Raw genomic sequence first — 22,994 nt, forward strand, 5'->3', positions numbered from 1 at the left:
GTGTGTGAAGCTTTGCACCCCGCGAGGGGTCGGCCTTCCCTCCTGCACAGACCACAGTGAGTATGCGGTGAGCACCTTGGTCCCACTGCTCCACGTGGGGCCCAGCTCCTCCCGGTCACTGTGCCAGGCCGGCTGTGCGGGCACGGGGAGCCCCCCGTCCCCATAAGGTGACATGGCACAGGGAGGAAGAGCCCAATCACGGACTAGAGTCAGACATGCTAGAAGGCCAGATTCCTGGGTCACCATGAGCAGGAGCCCCAGAGGGGCCGGCCCGGGCAGGACATGCTCGGCCCTTTCAGGTGTGGACAGTAGAGAGGAGATGGAAGCACCCAGGGAGGGGTGCCAGGGCAGTGCAGGGGAGCGCGGCCCTCTGTGGGGGGTTGGGGCGCCTCGATGGTGAGCCCCACAGCAGGCCGGCCTCGCACGCCACTTTGGGGGTGTCCCAGAAGCAGGCACAGGACACAGAAACAGAGGTGCAAAACAAAGAGGCAGGAAGAGCGAGCACCAGGCAGCGTGGCCATGGGTTTGGGGAATGCGGACAGCGAAGGCGCTCAGCTCTGCACACGCGCTTACGAGATGGAAGACAAACCTGCACAACCGCAGAAATCAACACGCAGCCAATAAACCCACAGTTGTGTCCATTTGGTAGCTTAACTTCATACAGAGAAACTATTCTGAGTTAATTTAAAACGGTAACTTGTACGTCATTAGTGGTTAAATCCTCAGACTGAAAATAACCTTACCTGGTTCCCGTAAACGGATGGTTACTGATCTCAGCATCACCATTCACACCGTGATGGATGAGGCCGCGATTTCTTAATGCGTTTGATCTGCACGTGCGGCTCAGAGGGTGAGACAGGGTTTCGATGTCTCTGGGAAGGGAGAGGCCTCACGCGGCTGAGTGTCTGAATAATTACACAGCAGAGAGGGGTGCTGATGGGCTCGGGCCTCGGGGTCGGCCTGCAAGGAGGGGTGGGGCGCACACTGCTCCACCCGCCCGTCCACAGCTCACGCCGAGCCTGAGGAGGACGCAGCGGACGCTGGCCAGGCTCACTTTGTCACTGAGAACCCTCCTCAGGTCACGCTGCTGCCCCCTCACAGCAGCAGCTCTCAGGAAGGACAAACTTCTTGTGACGATCAGGCTCCTCAGCAGCCGTGATCTGATGACTTCCGGGGCGCCGTGGGGACAGGGGCAGCGAGCGAGCCGCTGTGTGCGATGAGCAGGCAGCATTAGCTTCAGTTTATGTAAGTAATGTATAAAAACATGTGCTACTCTGGGTTCTATGTGCATACACTAGAACTACGTGCATGTTCTCTCTCCCCACATACATGTATGTGGCGTCTCCCCAGCTCCAGACCCGGCCTCGAGCAGCGAAACCTCATGCAGAGGCCGCCCTGAGTTCACGATGGCACCTCCTGCCTGCACACACCTGAGCTCACTCAGTCGACTGGGGGCTCAGATGCCTGCCCCTGCTCAGCTGCCTGGTTGGGGGCCCGGACCTCGCTCAGGGCCTCCATCACTGGCCCACCTCGGGGTGCACCTGAGCCCCAGGCTCCCCTCGTCCTGGAGCCCCTGCGGCTACTGGGCTCAGCAGCGTCCCCCGCAGGGGGCTCCCGTCCCTGCTCCTCTCCCCTGGGCTTTGCAGCCCTGACTCCCCTCTGGGCTGAAGGACTTAGCGGATCCCCCTCCCCCCCAGGCTGCCCAGACGTCCCAGAGTCCCCCCAGCCTGACAGCAGCCCCTGCCCCGGCCCTGCCCCTGCACGGGCCTGAGCGGAGAGCGGGGTTGTGCTCAGCACACTTCCCCCTCTGGGCCGCACCTGTCCATACACTAGAGATGGCAGTAAAGGCATCTCCCACCCAGCGGGAGGGGACAGCTCAGCACCCACACAGAGGAGCGGGAGAGCAGCGTCTCCTTCCAGAAGCTTCTGCATATTTTCCGAAGGTCGAGTGTGTGTGAGTCATTGTCGCTGTCAGAGAACACGTGTGTCACAGTGTCCCCTGGGCCACCCCGACGTGGTGGCGGCCTCCCAGGTCATCCTCACGGCTGCCCACTGTGACCTCACAGAGGACACTGAGGCACGGAGATGGGCAGCAGGTGGCCTTGGGAGCCTGCGCTCTGGGTGGCGTCCCCACTGTGCGCGTTCTCCGGCTCGGCTGTGCACCTCTGCGTGCACCGCGGTGTCATCCCACACACGGCCCGGCTCTCAGCCCAGGGCCACGCCGTGAGGCCCAACCCACACGAGGAGGGCGCCGAGCCTGCACGAGGGCGGCTGGTTCACAAACCCCAACATGCGAGACCCCTTCTCAGATCCTAGGAAAACTCCCACTGTCCATCCGTCCCCGTGACCCTCCTGCGAAATCCCTGAGTCGGAGTGGCCCCAGAGGCCAGCACCGAGGTCAGGCTGGGCCCGTGGGCGTGACCACAGGAGTGGTCAGCGGGCCCCTCCTCTGCCAGCAGGACTGGTCACAGGCCAGCAGGGGACACTCTGGGCCCCTCCTCCCTCCTGTCCCCTCCTGATTCTCCAGACGGGTGGCTGTGTCTTTAAAAGCTGACATCTGGGAACCTGTGATAATTCTTTCCCAAGAGGTTCACCTCCTGATTGATTTTTCAGCAGCTCTGGCTCTTTCTCCCAAATTGAAAAGGGTTTTACACAATTGACAGATGATAAAAATAGGTCTATCAAAGCGCTTTCTCTTCTCAAGGGAAAAGGCACCCCCACCCCACACGCACCACTGGCTCACCATGCGATGTGGGGGGTGTTATTTCTCCTCAGGGACCAAGGGAAACACCCTGAATCTCAAATCCATGAACTCAGAGCGCCCGAGTCCTTGCAGGGCACGTGGGGCCAGCTGAGGCCTGTGCTTCCGGAGGCTGAGGAGCGGGTGGTGGCCTCACCTTCCAGATGACAAACCCACGGCAGTGCCTGCGTGACACCATCTTCTCGGGTTTGGGCTGGACCCCAGCATGTGTTTCCAACAAGGAACGAGGGTCCAGAGGTGTCTCTGGGGGAGCTGGGCATCCCACGCCCTCCCCAGGTGGCTGGATATCTAAGTGCAGGCAAGACGCAGGACAATTCACATGCATTTTCCCACGAAATCCCCAAACGGAGCTCCAGGAGGCCAGGTCGTCTGCCCAAGGTCACAGCCCAGGACCAGGGTGGGTCCTCGCCTGATGCAAACATCATGTCCTCACAGCCACAGGCAGAAACTTTGTGAAGCAACCAGCCAGGAACGCGAGCCCGGAGCAGCTTCTTTTCCCGGATCATCAGAGCACATTCCAGATAGAAATCGCTCCCGTGCAGACAGCACGCCTGGGGCAAAGTTGACTCCGTGATTAGATGCATTATAAACCATCTACTTTATCTGCCCGTCTCTCTAATTAGCCTTCCCGGCCGGCATCTGCTGCAGACACACAGGGTCCCGCACCTGAATAAATGGAAGGGAATAATGTTGCCCTAATCTCCGAGAGGCACCGAGATAAGAGATTCACCCTGTTTACGGGATTAGAGGAGAGCTTTGACCTTGAGCTGGAGAGCTTTGTTTTCTGAGTTGACTTTCAATTGGAAACGTTGTTGTCTTTCAAAGGGAATGGGCACCTGAAACTGCATCAAGCACAAACAATGCTAAATTTGAGCCGCCTTTTTAAGAGGACAGAACTAATTTCAGAGTGTCGTTGGGTCCTCGTTGGGTCCGGACGCCCAGCCAGAGGAGAGCGGGGCTGGTGCGGCTTGTGCATGCCTGGCAATAATTAGATGCTTAGTAGGCTAATTATTTTGTGAATAAAATCAAACAAAATCAAGTAATTAAACAGCAGACAGAGAATGTCTAAAGTCCTTTCCTGAATGTTGGAGAAAGTCTGATTCACAGGACCCTTTATGGAGAAAGAGCCGTCTCCGTCTCCCTTCATGGTGTGGACGCCTCGCAACTAGCGGGAGGCCCCTGAAAAGGAAGGCGGGAACCACAGTGTCCTTGAGGAAGTGGCAGGTCACTGGGGAGTGACGGGCATTTTCTGCTTTCAGCCTGAGCCCTGCTTTCAGAATGGCAGGGCAGGGTCCACGACTCACAGATCAGAAGGCAACCTGTTACCCGACCAGACACCTGCCCAGAAGGAAACCTGCCCCAACACTTCTGCTCCAGGAGCCTCAGAGTGAGAGGGACTGGTCCCTTCTCTCCGCCCCCCACCTCCGTGCAGATGGCATCTCTGTGCTTGGCCCCCAGGGATGTGTAAGAGAGAGGGCCCTGCCTGGCAGGCTCAGAAGCCGGTCCCTCTCATCGATGGACCTGGCCCAGGGGCAGAGGTGAGCACCTCCCGCCACCTGTCCAGGTGAGCGGCGTCCTGGGGTTCTGGCAGAACATTCCAGATGGTGTGTTCGGGCTTCTGACGCAGGAGAAACAAGGCTTCCCCACCTGGGAAGTCATTCTCCTCTTTCGTTTTCTGACTCCTGTGCTCAGTTCAAGTCCCATCAATAACCAGTTGCAGGAGTGTCTGGGGGCCCAAGCCAGGCACGTGTGCAACGTCCCCTATGAGACGCGAGGTAGGGAGTGAAGACCAGGGGAGATGGTGAGGCCAGTGGTTCTGGGAAGGCTGAGAAGTCGCAGAGACGGAGGTAAGCAGTCCAGGGTCTGTGGGCCAGAGGGTCAGTGTCGCACTGACTCAGCTCTGCGCGTGTCCTGCAGGGGAGCTGGAGACAATAATTAAACGACGGCATGACTGTTCTCCAATAAAACTTTATTTACAATAACAGGCTGGTGGGGTGGGCGGGGGGCAGTGCACAGCTGGCCTTCCGGCCTGTGTTTGCAGACCCTGAAGGGGGGACAGGAACTCATTAGGGACGACCTTCACAGCCACCTTTCTCTTTCACAGGGCCGGCTTCACAACCACAAGGCCTGCTCCCGTCACCGATGGTCTCTCGGCTGTGACTGCTTTGCCGGGAGCCAGCTGCCCAGTGTCTTTTCACAGGGAAGGCTGACACGGTCCCACGGCACACAGTGGACGCAACATGGAATTCTCTTGTTCAGAAATAAGGAAAGGGGAACTTTCCAAGCCAACACCCAACGCGGGGCTCACGTCGCTGCAGGAGGCAGTGTGGCCATGTGGCTGGGCCAGTGAGGTTGTGTCTTTGGAATTAACCCCTGGTCTTTCGCAAATGGTGAAAAGAATTCACAGACTCAGCCTGAAATGAGGAGAGCAAGGAAGGAAGTTTATTCAAGAAGAAGGAAGCCAGACTAGACATTGCCGGGGCAGAGGATTACACCTAACTTTAGGTTCGCCTTTTCTTATATAGGAAAGTGTAGGCAAATTTCCTTATGGCAGGAGATGTGACGTACAGACTGAGGTCATTCGATTGACATATGTTGCTTATATAACTAGTTTCCTTCTGCGCATGCTCTTACCCAGAACGCATACAGAAAAACCCACGGTGTGGGGCGGGGGGACAGGCCTTAATGTTCAATCCATTCTAATTGCATTATAATTAGGCTAGAGTTCAACCAATGGGTAGGTTTTGGCAGTTTGCTCATGTGTGCAGAACCAGTTAAAACCAGTTGGGTTTTATCTCCACTTTTTAGGAGGGTTTAGACATCTGAGATTTATTTCTAGGGGATGAGCCTGGGGGATTCCTGGGGAGGGGACGCAGGCCTGGGCAGCCCCCCTCAGGTTCACTTTTATTAACCCTTTTCTGCCTCATCACTGCTGGCAGTTGCCTGCATGACGCCATTCACCAAACTTCTCTCAAATCTCAGCTTTGACCTCTGTTCTTTGTTTTTAAGTTACTTGTCAAGATTCTTGCAAGTGTTCGACTTGTCACGTTCACTCCGGGTCCCCTGAAATGAGAGCTCTTATTGTTGCTGTCACGAATCCCAGCAAATCAGCCCCACCTGGAAAATACCCACCGCGGAGCCAGGCGTCTGAGGCAGATCGTCCGCCCAGAGCATTCTTACGCATCTTTCTCCCCAAAGGAACCATGTCTGAAATAGCAGCGGAACAGGAGAGAGGCAGCCACTAACTATAGAATTCACCGCATGCACAGAGATTTGGCACTTGGGACTGGGGACGGGAGGAGATTGGCCAGGCACCCTCAAAATAGTACACTGTGTTCCGTGCTTGCCCCCAGCGCAGATAGCACATTGGCTCAGGTACAGCCGTCTGTTTCCATACAGTCTAGCAAGTCTGGAAAATAAACACACCACCCCAAGCCGCCCGCCTGCGAGGAGGAGAGGAATCCGATTAAGCCATTTCCATGGAGCGAAGCTGCTCAAACCAGGATAAAATGATTTGGAAGGTACAGTGTCGGGGCCGCTAAAATGCGTGGGGGGGGTGTGTGTGCACATTCCTCGACTTCAAATTGGTTTTAAATGCTGTCTGCTCTTTAAGAAGATTTGGTTTACAAAGTTATGCTTTGTGCCTGGGGAACGTCCCCGGCCCACCCCCTCCAGACGCTGGCGCTGGCTGGCGGACAGAGGCACTGGGTGCACCCAGGTCTCTGGCTCCTGGGCGGGCTTGTCTGGGCAGGCAGGGCCAACCCACGTCCACACGGAACCACACGGAAGCCGGGGCGTTTGGCATCACAGACGGCGCTGTCAGCAACCAGTGTGGGCCTGAGTGGGGTGTGGGCCTCCCACCTGCCTCCGCTCGCCTCGTTCCTTCCCTCGCCCCCTCCTCCTTCCTCCATCTCACACCAGAATCCCTGCTGGGTGCCAGCCCCTCTGGGGAACCAGCGGTGAACAAAGCCACTGCCCTCAGGAGACTTACATTCAACAGGAGAGCAGCCGGAGACAAAACAGACCATAAAGTAGGCAGCGCTTTAGACGGTGGTCACAGCTAAGAGAAACAAAGCAGGAAAAGAGGAAGGCAGGGAGGAGGGGCTCAATTTTAGACCAGGTGTCCAGGGCTTCTCACAGAGTAACATTCCAGTGTAGGGAGGAGGGAGTGAACGCCTAAGTCACTGGACAGAAGACACCAGGCAGAGAGAGCAGCCGTGCAAAGGTCCTGAGGTAACTCCAGGACCCAGAGTACCCAGAGGCCGGGGAGGGGAGACGGGTGGGTGCCTTGTAAGGCTGACCCTGGGAGGAGCAAGGAGATGTCCCTTGGCTCACATTTCCCAGGATCACTCGGCTTCTGGGGGACTCTAGGGAGACAAGCATGGAAGGAAGTCAAATGTGCAGATTTTAACTCTGGCAATAACCACGAGAGCCAAACCGGCAGAGGCTGTCCTGGGGGTTCCTCCTCCCCATCCCGACCTGGACCGTCCCCTCACCGCCTTGCCCTGTGTCTGGGCTCCAGGCGTCCCTGCCAGCCAGCCCTGGACAGGGCGTTACGACACGTCTGAGCAGAGCAAGCCTGTGTGTCCTGTCTCCTCCCTTAGCAGCTGCCTGCACCCTGGACAATGGGCTCCTGTGGCTTTCGTTCCTGACATGCTGACTCCAGCATCTGGAAGTGCATGTGTGTTTGTGTTTCTATGTGCATATCACGTGTCTGTGCACATGCACACGCACATTCATGTCCGTGCAGTGTTTGGCTGATGGGCCTGGCTTTACATAGCAAAGGGCTTTCCTGAAAACTTCTGCTCGGAGAGAGCAGCACTTAGTGCCACCTGTGGACGGCCCCAGTGGGACACAGTGAGCCCAGCTAGAGCAGACGGCCACTCCCTGGAGCCCTGTGTGTCACATACTCTGGGACACACTGAGAAGGAGCAGGAGAAGCGTCACCACAAGGCAGAAGGGGACCAGACAACCACAGTGCAGTGGCTGTGGGGCCACGTCTGGGCTCAAGGGTCCCAGCCACAGGTCTGTGGGGAAGACATCGTGGCCTCCCAGCTTTGGACCCTCGGCCCAGGTCCCCCCACCTGGGGCAGAGGACAGTCATCTACAGACCTGGGGCGCTGTATTTGGTCCTGGAAGGTCAGGGCCCACATCCGCCCTTACGAGACCCCAGCACATGATCTCTCAGAGTCGGTGCCCACACAGAAGGGGACCCACACATGTCCACTCTGTGACAAGCCCCGTGGAGCTTCTCCATCTACAGAAAGTCCCTGGATCCTAGTGACAAAGGTGACAAATGCCAGTAGCAGCCTCCCCTTTCCCCGGGCACCTCCAGGCTGACAGGTTTGGGTCGCCCCTGACTGACCCCACCCCAGGAGAAACCCTACCCCAGGCCTGATTTTGGGGGTCCGAAGTGGCGACGAAGGAAGACCCTGAGAAACCTCCCAGATAATATCTAACCTCAGCCACCATCGCCGCCCTCCCACACAAGCCTGGGGAAATCTTCCATCCAGGATGGGTCATTCTGGAGCCCGGGAGAAGCTGCCCAATCTCAGGGCGGGGCCAGGCGGTGGGCGGGGCCGGGTGGTGGGCGGGGTCAGGCGGTGGGCGGGGCCAGGTGGTGGGAGGGGCAAGGCGGGCCCGCCCAGTAGGGGCCGCCCACATCTCCAGGTGCTGGTGAGCAACCCCCCAGTCCCCCCAGCCCCGGGCAGTGAGAGCAGGATGTGCATGGGGGAGAGGCTGAAAGTCAGCCAGGTGACCCCCATGGAGAGCTTACCCGTCTGTATACATGGGTCTCAGTGCTGGGGGTGGGGTGGGGGCGGGGGTTCTGAGCCCCCCATGCAGCTTCCTGGGGACGCCATGTGCCCTCCACACACAGGCGCTGGCGCCCTCCCCCCTTGGCTCTGCCCCGCCCCCATGCTGGCCAGGAGCTCTCAGACCTGCAGACCACACTGGTCAGGAAAGAGCAATAAGATTGCAGCACAGACAAGACATTCTGCCCGCAGGGGGCATAATGCAACTGCAGCAATCCAGGACAGGGGCTTGGGGTGGGGGTGGGGGGGACAGGAAGCCATGTGAATCTTCCACAGGCAGAGCAGGGGCAGCTCTGGGCTGGCTCCTGGACAGTAAATCAGAGCCTCTCTTGACATAATTCTTTGAAAACAAGGTTGTGAGCTATGCAAAGCCTCTGAAGCTGATGTCGGACCCTCAGTGCAGAATTTAATCTTTCTTAGTTTTTTCCTACTTGACCCACAGGGTGGACAGGCAGGTGACACCCTCCAGGGTGACTCTTCTCCTGGGAGTGTCCTGAACAGGATTCCTTCCAGCGTGAGCCGTCCTGAGGCCTCCCCTGGGGCACAGTGGGGAACTGTGACACACAAGGTTCAAGGTCCCTCTCTCAGGAGCCTGTCCCTGTTCCAGGGCAGTGAGGGCACCCAGCTCGCATCCCTCAGGCCTTCCAAGGACGAGAAGGAGCAGGATCTGGAAACTTGCTCTAAACAAGGACGACTTAAGCAGGTAAGCTGCAAACCATCTGGGGCCTCATGCTCAAGTGCTCACCCACCTTGCTGGGGGTGACCGCACGTCATGTTAAACCCTGTGTCCCCGGAAAGCCGGGCTGCCAGGGCTACTTCAACTACAGCGGGTCAGCTGGCACTGGTTCCCAGGCCAGGACTGAGTCTTAGTCAGGCAAAGGGAACAGCAGTGCTCTCTCTCCCTTTCTCTCTCTCACACACACACACGCACGCACATACACACACACATGTGCTCACACACAGACGAGCACACAGTCACACATATGTGCACACACGCATGCACACCCTCCCACACTTATGCACACACATGCACGTGCACACACGTGTGCTTACACACACACGTGCACTCGTGCTCTGGGGTGGACACAGCGGTCTGACCTGCTGGCATTGTGCCGTGCGAAGCTGGGCACTTCTGCCTGCACACCTACATCCTTTGGTCTCCTGCCTGTTGAGCAGATCTGCCGTCACCGCTGCTGCGAGCGTGGCCTGGGGACAGGAGAATTAGCTGCACTCAGCGAGTGACCCTCATTTCTTCCCGTGTGTTCCAGCGCATTCCACATCCCATTATGCCCATTAAGGATGCGGCTGGCTTATCCCCCCAGAGATGCCACAGGCCGGAGAGTTCCTTCTGACCTGATTTCCATTTTCTGACAAAGAGAAGTGACATTTCTGAGTTTTGCCAACAGGTAAAGTGCCTGAGAAGGCCACGTCAGATCTGTGCCAGACCCACAGGGAGCCTGAGCAGAGTGCAGACGGGCTGAGCGGCACACAGGCTCCCCCACCAGCTGGGCTCCCAGGTGGGGGACAGCCGACTCTCAGATCACCATGTCTCACCAGTTCAAGGACGTCCTCCCACGCACACACGCATGCACACGTGCACACACACGCGTGCACACACACCCCCCTCACAGCTTCCTTGGGTCTCGAGCTTCCGCTTTCCCTGGTGGGATCAAAGGGGACAGCGCTGGCCGATCAGACAACTTTGAGCAGAGCAGGCGCTGCAGCTGTCAGGACCTCGCTCTCAGGCTCTGCTTTCCTTGTGTCCATTACTTTTCACCACAGTCCAGGCCTGTGCTGTCACTGGCTGCGTCCACAGGTGGGGCACTGGGGCTGCTGTCTGCTCACGGCCAGGGAAGGGAAGCAGCTGGGGCGGAAGCTCAGCTGTCCGGACCACAGTGCCCGTTCGCCCAGAGCCCACGCTGCCCTCCAGGCTGCAAGAAGCTGCCCCCACGCTCAGACACAAACGCATCTGCCAGTATTTTGGTGAAACATCCATGAAGCACCTTATTTTAAGGAGCCTTTCCCTCTCCATGTGTGTGCACACACGTGAACATTTACACAATGGTGCAAAAAGCCTTCATGAAGAGCCCTGGGGGCCTTGTCTGCCTGACCCTGAGGCCTGGAGGGGTCAAGCAGGTGACCGAGATCCTCCTGCTGACACCCCCACCCCGTCAGCCTGAGGTCCTGCCTCCGCGGTGCTCCAGCAGCCTGGACACCCCACAGTGTGGCCACCGGACCTCAGCGATCAAGTCCCTGTGGTGTGGGAATCCTGCCCCTCAGCGTTCCCAGTGGGAAGCCCGTGGGCTGGGACACGGTGGCCTCTGCAATGTCTGTGGTGGTGTCAGCCTGAGAGGGTGGCCAAGGGCCAGCCTGCTTCCCCTTGGTCTCAACAGCGGAGCTGCTCTCTGCATGGCGATTTGGCTCTTCAATAACTTCTTTACACCCACAGCCTCACCTGGTCCTGGGCGCCACTCCCCCACTTGCAGGAGCTGAGGGGGACCAAAGTTTGCCACCCCAAAATATGCCTTTCGGGATAGGAATTTTATCCACAGGAAGAACTTTAACCACCCCCGCCCCCACCTGCCTAAAGGAATCCGGGTAGAGACACCTGCTCACAGGAGGGCGTCCCCTCAGCACCACAGCATGAAGTACATGTGGCCGACAGGAGGGGTGTAGCTGAGCCCAGGGCTGATGCCCTCGTGTCCCCGTTCCTGGGTGTCCCAGCAAGAACCTGTTGACCACGCGTTTGCTCGTTCTCGTCCACCTGTGAATGATCTGCTTTCCCTTCGCAATCCCAGCCCCCACCCCCCTCTCCTTTGCCCAGAATCGCATGTAAACCTCAGCTGCCAAAGCGTCCAGGGTCTCATATGCTTACGGCCCCCCCGCATTACATCCGTGATAAATTTCACATTTTCTCCTGTTACTCTTTCCTGTTAATCTGATTACTAGCCCAGCCAGAAGAACCTAGAAAGGAGGAAGGAGAGTTAATCTTGGCCCCCACAAGACACACTAGGGTGGGCTCACGAGTGGTTTCTCCAGTGTCTGCGTGTGTCACAGCTTTGGGAGTCAGGAGCCCACGGTGCCCTGCTCTCCACGCGGCACAACTTCCCCTCCGCGCATCCCCTTCTCCGGAGGCCTTTTCACCCACACCCCACTGGACCCTCTGTGGGACATGCTCATTTCCTGCCTATGGGTTTGCTGTATGTGCCAAACTGAAGTGACCGTCCTACCAATGGCTGATGAGTCCAGACAGGCACAAATGTCGTGTGGACAGCACACGACACAATGAAGGGCTAAGGCAATGGATAATTGAAGATGGTGGGTAGACCAGCAGCCTGGCTGCACGGTTATGGCACAGCTGTCTTAGCCTGCGGAACGCAAGCATGTAGGCTCCGGGGGAGCGTGCTGCAGCTTTTGGGTAACTGCCCACCCCTGACGTGTGATGGAAATATGTGCAAAGTGGGCTCTCAATAAATATCAGTTGAATGAAAACATAAAAGTTTTCCGTTAAGTTATATTTAATGAAAGCATTTTAATAGTATTGTAAATAAAACCTAGAATTCATTTTTACTTTTCCTACATGTAGGAGTGTAAGAATACCACTTGGGAACAAAAGAAGAAAATAAAAATGGCAGGGGGAATGCACTCTTTCTAATATCTTTCTTGGCCATATTTTGGGGAGGCCATTACTTGAAATACTGACAAAAGGAAAGTGCTTATTAATGGCAAGTAAACCGCACAAGTTTTTGCAGTTTCCTTTTCCTTCAGATAAGAAGCCAATTACGTAAATACATGTACTTTGTCTTTCAGAAATAAGGTTCAAAATAATAGAATACCAAATGCCGACATAAAAATGCCATCTATTATTTTCAACTTTCAGCCTGGAATAGAATACATTGTATGCGGTGAGGGATAAGAATACCAACTCTTGACTGTTCTTCCCCAACCGTATCTACTTGTGAAAGTATGACTTTAAAAGATGTAGGACTGGGGCTCGACGACGACAAGTGCTAGAGAACAAGTGCTGAGGAAGCGTAGACCCTCTACAGACGAGGGTCGTGAGGCACAAGAGGCTCAGGAACTTACCCAAAGTGCCACAGCTGGTGGGTGACACTCTGGAGATTCAAAGGAAAGACTACATGGGAAACACCAAAGTCCACAGTTGATGCCACTTCTCTGATAAAACCAAGAAGTCCCCAGCAGACTTTACGTTGTCCTGTCCTGTCACTCCAGGGACTAGCCTGTACGTGAGACAACTCCATTTACTGGCCACTCTGAGGACGCTTTAAAGCAATCCCACAGAAGTAAACTGGAGAAAAAGGAAAGATCGTGTTTAGGATAAAAAATCTCCATTACATAAATGTCATTTTTTTTAAGTTCCCATACAATTCCATCTGTTTTTGTTTTTGTTTTAGAGGTAAAGGAGTTGCTTACAAAGTTTATCAGGAAAAAAACAAAAAACAAAACTAGCCAAGAGAACCCTAAAATAAAGTGCAGTGGGTAGAGAGCTAATTTGTCAAATATTAAAACACACCACGAGTCCTCTTTGATTATAAGAAGAAGGTGTCGGTGCATGAATAGACAGGCTAATGAAAGAGACTGGAAAGCCCAGAAATAGACAAAATTACACATGAAAATTTAATATGCAGTAAAGACAGCACCTTGGGCAGTAGAAGAAACATAGACTTTTATGAGTCCTGCAGAGTAACTGGGTAATCGCATGCAATGGTAAAGTTGGATCCATTTCTCACACTATATAATGAGGATGAATTCCAAACTTGAAAACTGTAAAAAACAAACCAACAGGTACTAGAAGAAATGAGTTCGGTTATAACATGGAGGGTTACCTCGCTTATATAAAAGGTAAAGACACCTTTGCAGGGCACAAACACAATATGCAAAGTAAAAAGAAGCATAGCAAACTGGGAAAACTACATGGCTTATCACAGATAGAGAGTAATTATCCTTAACGTAGACAGAACCTTTTGAAATAATGAAGAAGAAAAAAAAGGGAGAGACCAAATGCAGTTAGAATAATGAACTGGCGCTACGAACACAGAAATAAATGCAAATCGCCATTAATCATGGGGAAAGATGCTCAATGATTCTCATAAGGACAGAAAGGGAAACCAGTTGCACCTGCCCCGGCAGGGTTCCTGGCCCCTAGCAGAAGCTCACTGCACATTGTCACCCTGAAAGCACCTGAGCCTGGAAGGAGTGCCCGGAGCTGCTACCTGGGGAGTGAGAAGGGGATGGTACAATGGATTGGTAAGAAAGACCCGAGTTTTACCAAACCACCTGTGAGTCCCACGTCTCCCTGCCAGTATCCCCAGCCTGAAGCAAAGGAGGCGCAAAACCTGGAGAGGCACCCTGCGTACAGAAAGAAAGACCCCCCAAGACAGGCTGCCGCTTTCAGTAAGAGGAGTGGGAGGGGTTTTGTAAGGATCAGACAGAGTGGGAGAAAAGCCCGATTGTTTTTCCCAGCCCCACATCTCAGACAGAAGTAACAGCACAATGACAGCAGGACCACCCGTGGGCACCTGCAACTCTGAAGGGGGGCGGAGGGCAGCCTCTGTCTCTGATAGAAAAGCTAAGACCCCAAAGGTGTTTGGTGATCCCCATTGTTTGTTCCTCTTTCTGTTCTCCTGACACCTGGGCCCCGATGAAGGAGTGGTCACAGCACATGGGTGGCGGGGCCAGGAAACAAGCCATGGCTTTCTGGCTCAGCCTAGGAATGGAAGTCTACGGCCTGGAATGTGTTGCAGACACGGTGACAAGGAGGGACTTTAAAGTGAGCCCCCAAAGTGGTGTATAAACCCCGGACTCGCCTCCGAGCTATGCGTGTGTGGATCTGACTCTGGAAAGCAAGCTGAGACCATGAGAGCTGAGTGATGAGGCAAACCACTGCCCGGGTCTCGGGGTGCCCATGGGGTGGGGCGCACATGGGCTGGTGTGAATGTCACCGGACTGATGTTAGAAGCACAGAGCACAGAAGGCAGGTTGGAACCTGAAGCCTGGACATGATCTGGATTTCCTGTATGAGCAGAACACACAGAAGTCAGCATCCACCTTGGGCTGTAAAAGACCCAGAGTCTCACAGAATACTGGTGATTATGCCCAGAACACAACCAGAGATTACTCAGCATACAAAGCGCCAGAAAAAGTGTTCAGCTAACAAGGGTAAAGAACAATGACTAGAAGCTACACCCAAGAAGACACAGCTGTCTGGATTATCCGACAAGGACTTTGGAGCAACTATTATCACGTGCTAAGAAGTAAGGGCGAACACTCTTGAAACAAATGGAAACAGAGTACCAGCCAAGAAACAGAAGCTATAAAGAAGAATCCAACATACTTTTTAGAACTGAAATCTTCAGTGGCAAAAATAAAGTATTCAGTGTGTGGGCTCCACACCGAAATGGAGGTGACAGGAGAAAGAGAAATTGACTTGAAATAGACTAATGGAAATTATTTGCAACAACAAGAAGGGGGGAAAAGTTTTGAAAAATATAAGCAGAGTTTGGGGACTTGTAGCATAATGTGAAAAGACCAAAACAAAACAAAACAAAACAAAAAACTTGGCATCTCAGAGGGGAAGAAATAGGATGGGCGCCTGGGGTGGTGGGAGGGGTGGTGGTGGTGGTGGTGGTGCAGACGTGACTGCTTTCGGGATCATGGTGATGGTCTCACAGGTCTATGCACATGTCAAAACTCCTCAAACTGAGCGATTTGAATGTCAATTGTTATTATATGTCCATTGTATCTCAATGAAGCTGAAAAAATAAAAATGAATTAAAAATCAATAAAGCTGAACAAATAAATTAACGGGTAGACTTGATCAGCAAAATCAAGAGCTCTTTCCTTGAAATTCTAATAAAGTAAACATGGTAAATCTACAAGAGAGACATAGTAATTATAAGAAAATAATACAACTATAGAATGGTAAATTTTAAACGCTAAATGAAATATATAATACTTAGGGAAATGTAAATGAGAAAAAATATTTGAAAAAAGTGAAAGTAACTCTAAGTGGGTAAATTATCAAAAAGAAGTACAAAACCATCTGATCAACCTTTCACAGGCATGAGGTGCAGATGGTAACTGGGTATGTTCCACTAAACCTCACATTTAACAGGCAAAACCCTCTAGAACTTCCAAAGGAGACGGAAAGCTGTTCCAACAAGGTACTAAAAAAATAATACATCACAACCCAAAAGGTTTTAGATGAGAAACACAAGCATTTTTCAACTTTAGGATTTATTCATGTGCATTAACTAATTAGAGAAAATAAAACATGTTAGCATCTCGATAAACACCCAAAGCATTCCATGGATTATATGCCCATCTAATTTTAAAAAGTTTTAACAGGTTAATAAGGAAATGCGTCTCCTTTGTTCCTTTCCTTTGGATCTTTGGCCCCCAGATTCTAGGCAGGGAGGGACTTAGCCGCTCAGTACCTCCAGGACCTAGAGCGTGGGTCAGCGTAAAATAGAGGCTCCTGAAGGAACTGTGGAATTAATGAACAAGAAACAAGAGTCTGCAGTCACACGAGGAGACAGAGTCTTCACTGCAATCACACAGGACCAAGGAGCTGCCGGCATTATAAAGGAAGATGCTTTTCACAAATATGTCATTATGAACCAATGGGATGGGAGTATCTGGAAAATCCGACAGAATGAAGTGGAAACTACTAGAATTATTTCAAGATACAGAAGGTGGCTAGGTATCAGACCAAAATGCCCCAACCAAGAGCTTTATTCCAGGCCTAAATGACCGAGTGGAAAATATCACATGTCTACCACATTCCTATTAGCGATGGAAAACTCAGACTATCCTGAAAACTATTTGAAATACAAAGTTTGTATTTAAGGACGTTATAAACATTATTGAAAAGACATAAAGAAGTCCCGACTGAATGGGGAGATACAGTGTGCTTTTGTGGGGGAGATTTATTACTGTAAGGATACAAATTCTTCCCAAATTACTGTGTAAATTTAACGCAATTTTCATCAAAATCCCAATTTTATGCCTGGTGAAATTTAATCTTAAATATATATGAAATAGAAAATTGGTAAGTCTAACCATGAAAATACAGATAAAGAACAAGGCAGACAGGCTTCCAACCAGATATCAAGGAAAACTGTGTCCTAATGAACTCAAGAGAGAACACTTTGGTTCAGGAGTAAAATAGGCCTGTCGGTGGAAGAAAGACTAATACTACACAGGAGCCCATGCACACACGAGAATTCAGTGTGGGATGGAGGTCTCATGCCAAGTAGCCCTGAGGTCACAGTTTCAATGAAATGTTTTGAGACCATCACAGCCAATCAGGGACAAATAAAGACCACAATCAATGCATAACAACAACAAAAAAATTCCCTTCTGAGTAACATGTAGAACACCATGTGCCAAGACGCCTCCCCCAAACGTCTCTGCCACAGCAAGTTCACTACTAAAACCATGAGACACTTCAGGGTCCCTCAGGAAGGAGAGTGTTCATTATTGAAGGAGTAGCTGTGGGCGAGGACATCCTGCAGTGCCACCCATAAAGGGCCAGGTCTGTGTGCTGATGGACAGGTCCTAAGATACAACCGGAAAGGCAAAAACGTGAGCAGCACAAAAATAAAAGCGGGTCGATCTCACTTATGTTCCAATGGATGGGTCCGGCCCTCCAGGCGTGCTCTGGTTTTCACCTGTATGCCTACACGTGTGTGGGGGCAACGGGGCGCATCGCAATGTGTTAATGCCTGTTTATCTCAGGGGAGGGGACCTTGCAAGGGTGGGAGGACTTCTCTCCTCACCAGTCCCCCCACCGCCCGTGCTGACATTAGCAGCCTGGGTCTCAGAAGAGAAGCCCTCACCGGCCCCTGGGAGGCCCAGGGAGCGCTGCCCACAGAGGCCGACACAGGACACAGCTGCTGTCACCTCCAGCAGCCCGGCCCCAGCCCGCAGACCCCACGCTTGGCCCAGGAGTGATTGGTTCTGGTATTGGCAATGGGTATCGACAAAGGCCTTCCTTCAAAGTCCTGGGCTGACTTGCCGGATCAATAGTGGTGCAGAGAAATAATTAAAACTGTCAGGTTTAGAAAGTATTAGAGGTACTTAGAGCTTTCTGCCAACGATGGAAAACAGGGATTAATGGTGTTATCGCGAGCACTTCTAAGTTACAGAGCAAGTTATTAAAGTCTTTCTTTGACACTCGTTCACAGGGAAGGGTCAACATCAAAGGTTTCAGAGCAAACCATCGGAGTCCATTAACCCGAGCACTGTTTGCCCGGAGTCACAGCCGGCCAGGAGATCAGAGGCGACTTCCACAAGAGGCGGTAAAATTAAGAGGCACTGAGACACGCACACGCGTCACCCCCGGGGCCTCCCAGCATCTGATAAGCATGGTTTGGCTGCAAGGCCGGGCCCTGCCTGGGAGTGGGGACTCAGCCCCACGCAGAGGCCACAGAGACCTCAGTGTTGCTGCAGACGCTGCTGTCACACAGCTGGACAGGGCCTGCTGGGAGGCGCAGGGTGAGGGGGACTCGGTGTGTGTGGCCCGGGAGACCCCAGCCCACCTGTCGTCATGGGGGTGTCGAGGCCCAGGAGGGCCCCAGCCCCTGCTGTCCTGGCCTCTGTCCTCGCAGGGACTCTGAGTGGCCCCTGCTGTCCGGCCCTTCTGCAGGCATCTCGCCTCCCTTCCTATGCAGTCCCCCTTCTGGCCACTCTGCCCTTTACCATCCCTTTCTCTCCACACCCTTTTTCTCCTCCTCACAGTTTCTGGTGCGAGAAGGTCCCTGAGACCCAAAGGGTGGGGGACCCCAGCCCAGAGAGCAGAGGTGAAGGGAGACACAGACCCCACTAGTGGGGTAATCATTGCCGGGGGCTGCTCTCTGAAGCCCACAATGTCCTCGGTGCCCAGGGCTCAGTGACCTCATCGTGCACAGTGGCCTTGGACCCAGGGCGGGGCCACCTGGTACCTCTGCGAATCTGAAAGGCCCCTGCTGAGCACAGGTGACATGGGCTGGGTTGGGGGCCACAGAAACACATGGATTACCTGTTCAGCATCACAGAGCTCACTGGTGTGCGGGAGTGTCCTCACCTGTAACAGGTGAAAGGAGCCATGATGGGGCCTGGGAGAAGAGGGAGGCCAGTAAGGGGCTCAGGACCAGGGTCCAGCCCTGGAGACGTGTAACCCCCACCCCCGACCGCGGGAGGGGAGGGAGAGAGAAAACCCAGGGACTGGAAGGTGATGGCAGCGGAGAGGAGACGCCTGGTGTTGCTTTCAGCCTCGCATCCATAGGAGGGATGGAGAATGGGCTCCAGGCTCAGCCTCAGAGCTGTGAAGCCAAGAGCATCTCTGCCACCTTCACTCAGTAAGCTCTTCCCGTAGGGCACATGGGGTCAGACCTGGGGACAATGGGGACCTGCCCCTAGACAGCTCGCCTAGACAGGGAGACGAGAGTCTGGTCACGAACAGCGGCTGGTGGGTGAGGACAGGCCAACCCGAGTTGCCTGGACACGAAAACACAACACAGCTGTGGACCCTCCAACCCTCCCCTGCTGGCTTCAGTGTCCCTCACAGGGGCCCCACAGCCACCCCTTCCACCTGGCCAGATGCCGGCCACGGCACACACTCCCTGCCTACCCGGTGGCCTGTGGGTGTCCCTCGCCCTGTGCTTTGTACACCCTCTCTAACGCCTACTATGAAGCTGATTTACTGGGGACTCTGACCGTCACCTCAGGGGCTGAGAGGCTCCCGAAGGACAGAGGTCAGCTCGAAGCACCCTCCGCGGCCATCACGGGCGGAGGATTGTACAGCACACAGCAGGTGCCCGGCTCTGAAGAGTGAACGAAGGGATGGAAGCGTGAACGAGTGAATGAAGGGAAAGTATAATACGTGGGGAAATGCTGGAAGCAAACAGGCCAGAGTGGTAGCAGTGTGCTCTCCTCTGAGTTGATGCTAATCTGGGGACTGTCTGGATGACGCGGCACCGCTGGTCCTTGGGGGCCTGGGACCACACACCTGCTTCCTGGGGCTCTGACGAGTCTGGGCCATGAAGGCCTTTTCCTGGGGCAAATCTTCAGAGATGGGAGCACAGAGCAAGTCTGTCCACGCGTGGGAAAGGAGGAGGCGTGTGGGCCAGTGTGGGGATCCACATCTGTGACCGAATTCTGATCATGGGATTAACCACGGTGAGACCCTTGGCTTCGCACATATAAGGCATCATCGGGAAATACTGGAAACAGTGATGACGGTGATGGTGACGATGACGGTGACGATAAAATAACATTTCCTGAGAATTTGTTCTTGCTTCCCATCCATCACCTCCTCTCACGCTCATAACTCCCTTCTGAACAATCGCTTGGTGGAACGGTAACAGTACCGCGGATAACGTCAGGGACGCTCTCCACTGAGAACGCCCACCCCAGTCTGCTCAGGCACCTCAAATCAGCTGTGACACGTGTCCTGACACAGATCGCAGGCTCAGATGGTGGCGTGTCTCAGCCAGCTGCGCCCAGCCCTGAAGCAAACTGACCAGCTGCGGCATCCCCTCAGCGTGCAAAGGACGTGGGTCTGTGTTTGCAGAGTGAAAATGAACTGAAAACGGAGTGCAGATGCTGCGTGGGTTCCCTGCATGCCACATGCACACTGACACTGTCCCTCTTCCAAATGAGCTGGGGCCACGGGACCACGTGCCGGGCAGCAGCATGCAGGCTGTGCCACCGACCCTGTGGCCGCCCTGGTCATGGAACAGATGCAGCCTGTCTCCGGCCGGGGCAGGGGGCCTTCCCGGGCTCTGACCCAGCAGTTAACCTTGGCTTATGGCCAGGAGGACCTCCGAGCCGTGCTGCACCCTGCTCTGGGTCACTCCAGACGCTGCCCTCGCGATGCCATCCTGTGCTCTCTGCGCTGCCCTGGCACTTGCCACCCAGAGCTTAGCAGTCGTCACCCTGGCCTCTCCCCACCCCGCCCACCTACTGCCCACCTCCACTCTGCGCGTGTCTATGGTCCGGCTGAGTCTGAGCCTTACTTCTGCAAACCCCTGCAGAGCAGGCGGTGTCTCTTGGGAACCTGAGCAGAGGTGCAGTCCTGGAAGCCCTTTTGGGGAGGACGGTAGGCAGTAAGTGAAGAAGAGAAGGGAGGGGACCTTATCACAGGCCCCTTCCCACTGGACCCAGCCTCAGGTTCTTCATTTGAAAAATGGGGATGATTTTAAAAAATGCACAGAGATATGAGGAATGATAAATGGTGTGTTGGAAGGTGAAAAACTGGGGCACGCCTGGTAACCTGTGCCAGCATCTTACTCATGGGCCTTGTCACCCTGCCCCGCAGCCTTGTGCCACCTGCCGCCCTCTAAGTGTCCCTGCTGGGGAGGAGGGCCTGACACTCCGGGAGGCTCCCTGCCATCCACCCCTGCCATCCCTCTGTTACAACAGCTTTACGTCTCTAAGGGAAGGGCCCCTTCAGTTTTATTCTTTAAGGTTTTCTTGGTTACTTATAGACATGTATTTTTAAAATAAATTTACAATCATTTAATCTAAATTAAATACACACACATACGAGTACACACACACACTATTGGGGATCACCTTAGAGTTTCATGTTAATTTGTGGATAATCGATTAACCTCCCTTCTAAGTGGTGTGAGCGCCGTCCGGAGACAGGGCTGCCCACAGGCCGTGTGCCATCTGCAGGGCGGGGGTGCCGGCTCCGTCAGCTCGGGCTCCCTGCTTTCCACCGGCCGGGGGGCCAGCCACGTGTCTGCTCACAGGATTGATTATTAGACCCGCTTCTGCCTCCTGAAAGCTAAATACCAACACCACCGCGGTTTTCTGTTTCATTTAACTAAAGTTGAGAACGGCAAAGGAACAATTAAACGCAACCTGAGGCAACCCAAAATATTATCCATCAAAAGTCTCCCCTGCAATCCCCCTGCACATCCATCAAAATGTCAGTGGTTCCAAATACGGTTTTATCTTATTAATGCTAATTTCTTCCATGGAAAGACTAGTGATTTTCCCTTTCAGTGGCTGTCAGGGAACTGGAAGAAATGTTTTGCATTTTAATTCAGCAGGCCGCCTTATTTATTGTCAGCTTATTTATAGCCAGCTGCCAATGTCCTCACTGCCTGGCGTGGAGGTCCCTCAGCCGTGGCCGGGCCTGGATGGGCCCCGCGAAGTGGCAGCCACCGCCAGCCAGCTCGGGGAGTTCCCGCCCCAGCCATTTCCCGGGTGCAATGTACAAATGCAGAGAACAGTTTGTCTCTGATTGGCACTCGAGACCACTGCGCGAGCGACCCGAACGGGACGTGGCACGTTCCGCTGAAGTCACCCCACGTCCCCATGGACCATAGTGACAGTCAGTCCCTCCAGGCTCCCGGGCCTCACGTTCCATGTCCCCTCCCCCGTCACACTGTACCCCTGTGGGCCCCAGGCCCCGGGAGGCACCCAGACTGGAATAAGTGGCCCTTGCATGGGGACGCCGGCAGACTGGAGGCTGGCTGCCTGTAACTTGGTGGCACCTGGGGGCTGTGGGTGGCAGTCAGGGGAATCGGGCCCCCACCCCTCCTTTTCCTTAAACAGTCCTCCCTTTGGCTGCTCAGAATTCCAGCAGTAACATATTTGGAAATGATTTGAAGAGTCAGAAATCAAGAGCCTCTTTGGCAGACATGCATAATGAACGGCCAGTCAGCAGAATGGGAGAAAATATGGTCGATAAAGAGACAAATAATGGATGTACAGCGAGAGAAGAAATAGGCGCTGGGTCCAGGAGACACCAGGACGGGGCCTGGGGGTTGTTTTGGTGCCGCCAGGTACTTTCTGAATGTCATTCACAGTAACACGCTCGCGAAACGAAATGCAACGCACATGCGGGAACCTGTCTCCTCCCCCCAACACGCTCCGTGGGGACCCGCTGCACACATTCCCGGTGACAGTCCAGACCCCACCGACCCTCCCCAGTGGGGGTGTGCTCCAGGTGTTAGCAGCTCAGGGGGAACCAGGGGGGTTGGCCCCGCAGGACACTGGGCTGGGGGCGTGGACAAAGCCTGTGGCCTGAGCTCACAGAACACTGGGCCTTAACTGGGCCCAGGTGCTGGGGCAACACCTGGAAGAAGGTACTTAAGGTCCAGGGGATGGAGAGGGAAAGAAAGAGGCGGAGGGAGAGGGAGAGGCTGGGGGCGGAACCACAGGAGGGAGACCGCTGGGTGAGCTCTCCAGGCCCCACACATGGGACAGTCATGCCTGGGCCTGGCTGGAGCGGAGCCAGCCGCCAAGAGGCACCCAGGTCCCCGGCCGGCCGGGGCTCTCAGAGCCAGTCAGGGCAAGGGGCAACGTCACCAGGACTCAGGTAAGGACCTCTGTCTTCTCCCAGATGCTGAGGGTCGCCTGGCTCAGACCCTGCGCCCGGCCGCGGGGCCCCTGCACGTCGT

At 54.3% G+C, this 22,994-nt stretch overlaps 1 long non-coding RNA gene across 1 annotated transcript; it reads left to right on the forward strand.

The window, feature by feature from the left end:
- Window positions 1-6,158: 6,158 nt before the first annotated feature.
- Window positions 6,159-12,062, forward strand: LOC308502197. The gene is made up of 3 exons (XR_013994006.1): window positions 6,159-6,282; window positions 9,017-9,277; window positions 9,981-12,062. It is a non-coding gene; the product is annotated as an uncharacterized lncRNA (long non-coding RNA).
- The last annotated feature ends 10,932 nt before the right edge of the window (window positions 12,063-22,994 follow it).

The sequence above is a fragment of the Rhinolophus hipposideros genome, assembly GCF_964194185.1.
Source record: "Rhinolophus hipposideros genome assembly, chromosome: 9".
Lineage (NCBI taxonomy): Eukaryota > Metazoa > Chordata > Mammalia > Chiroptera > Rhinolophidae > Rhinolophus > Rhinolophus hipposideros.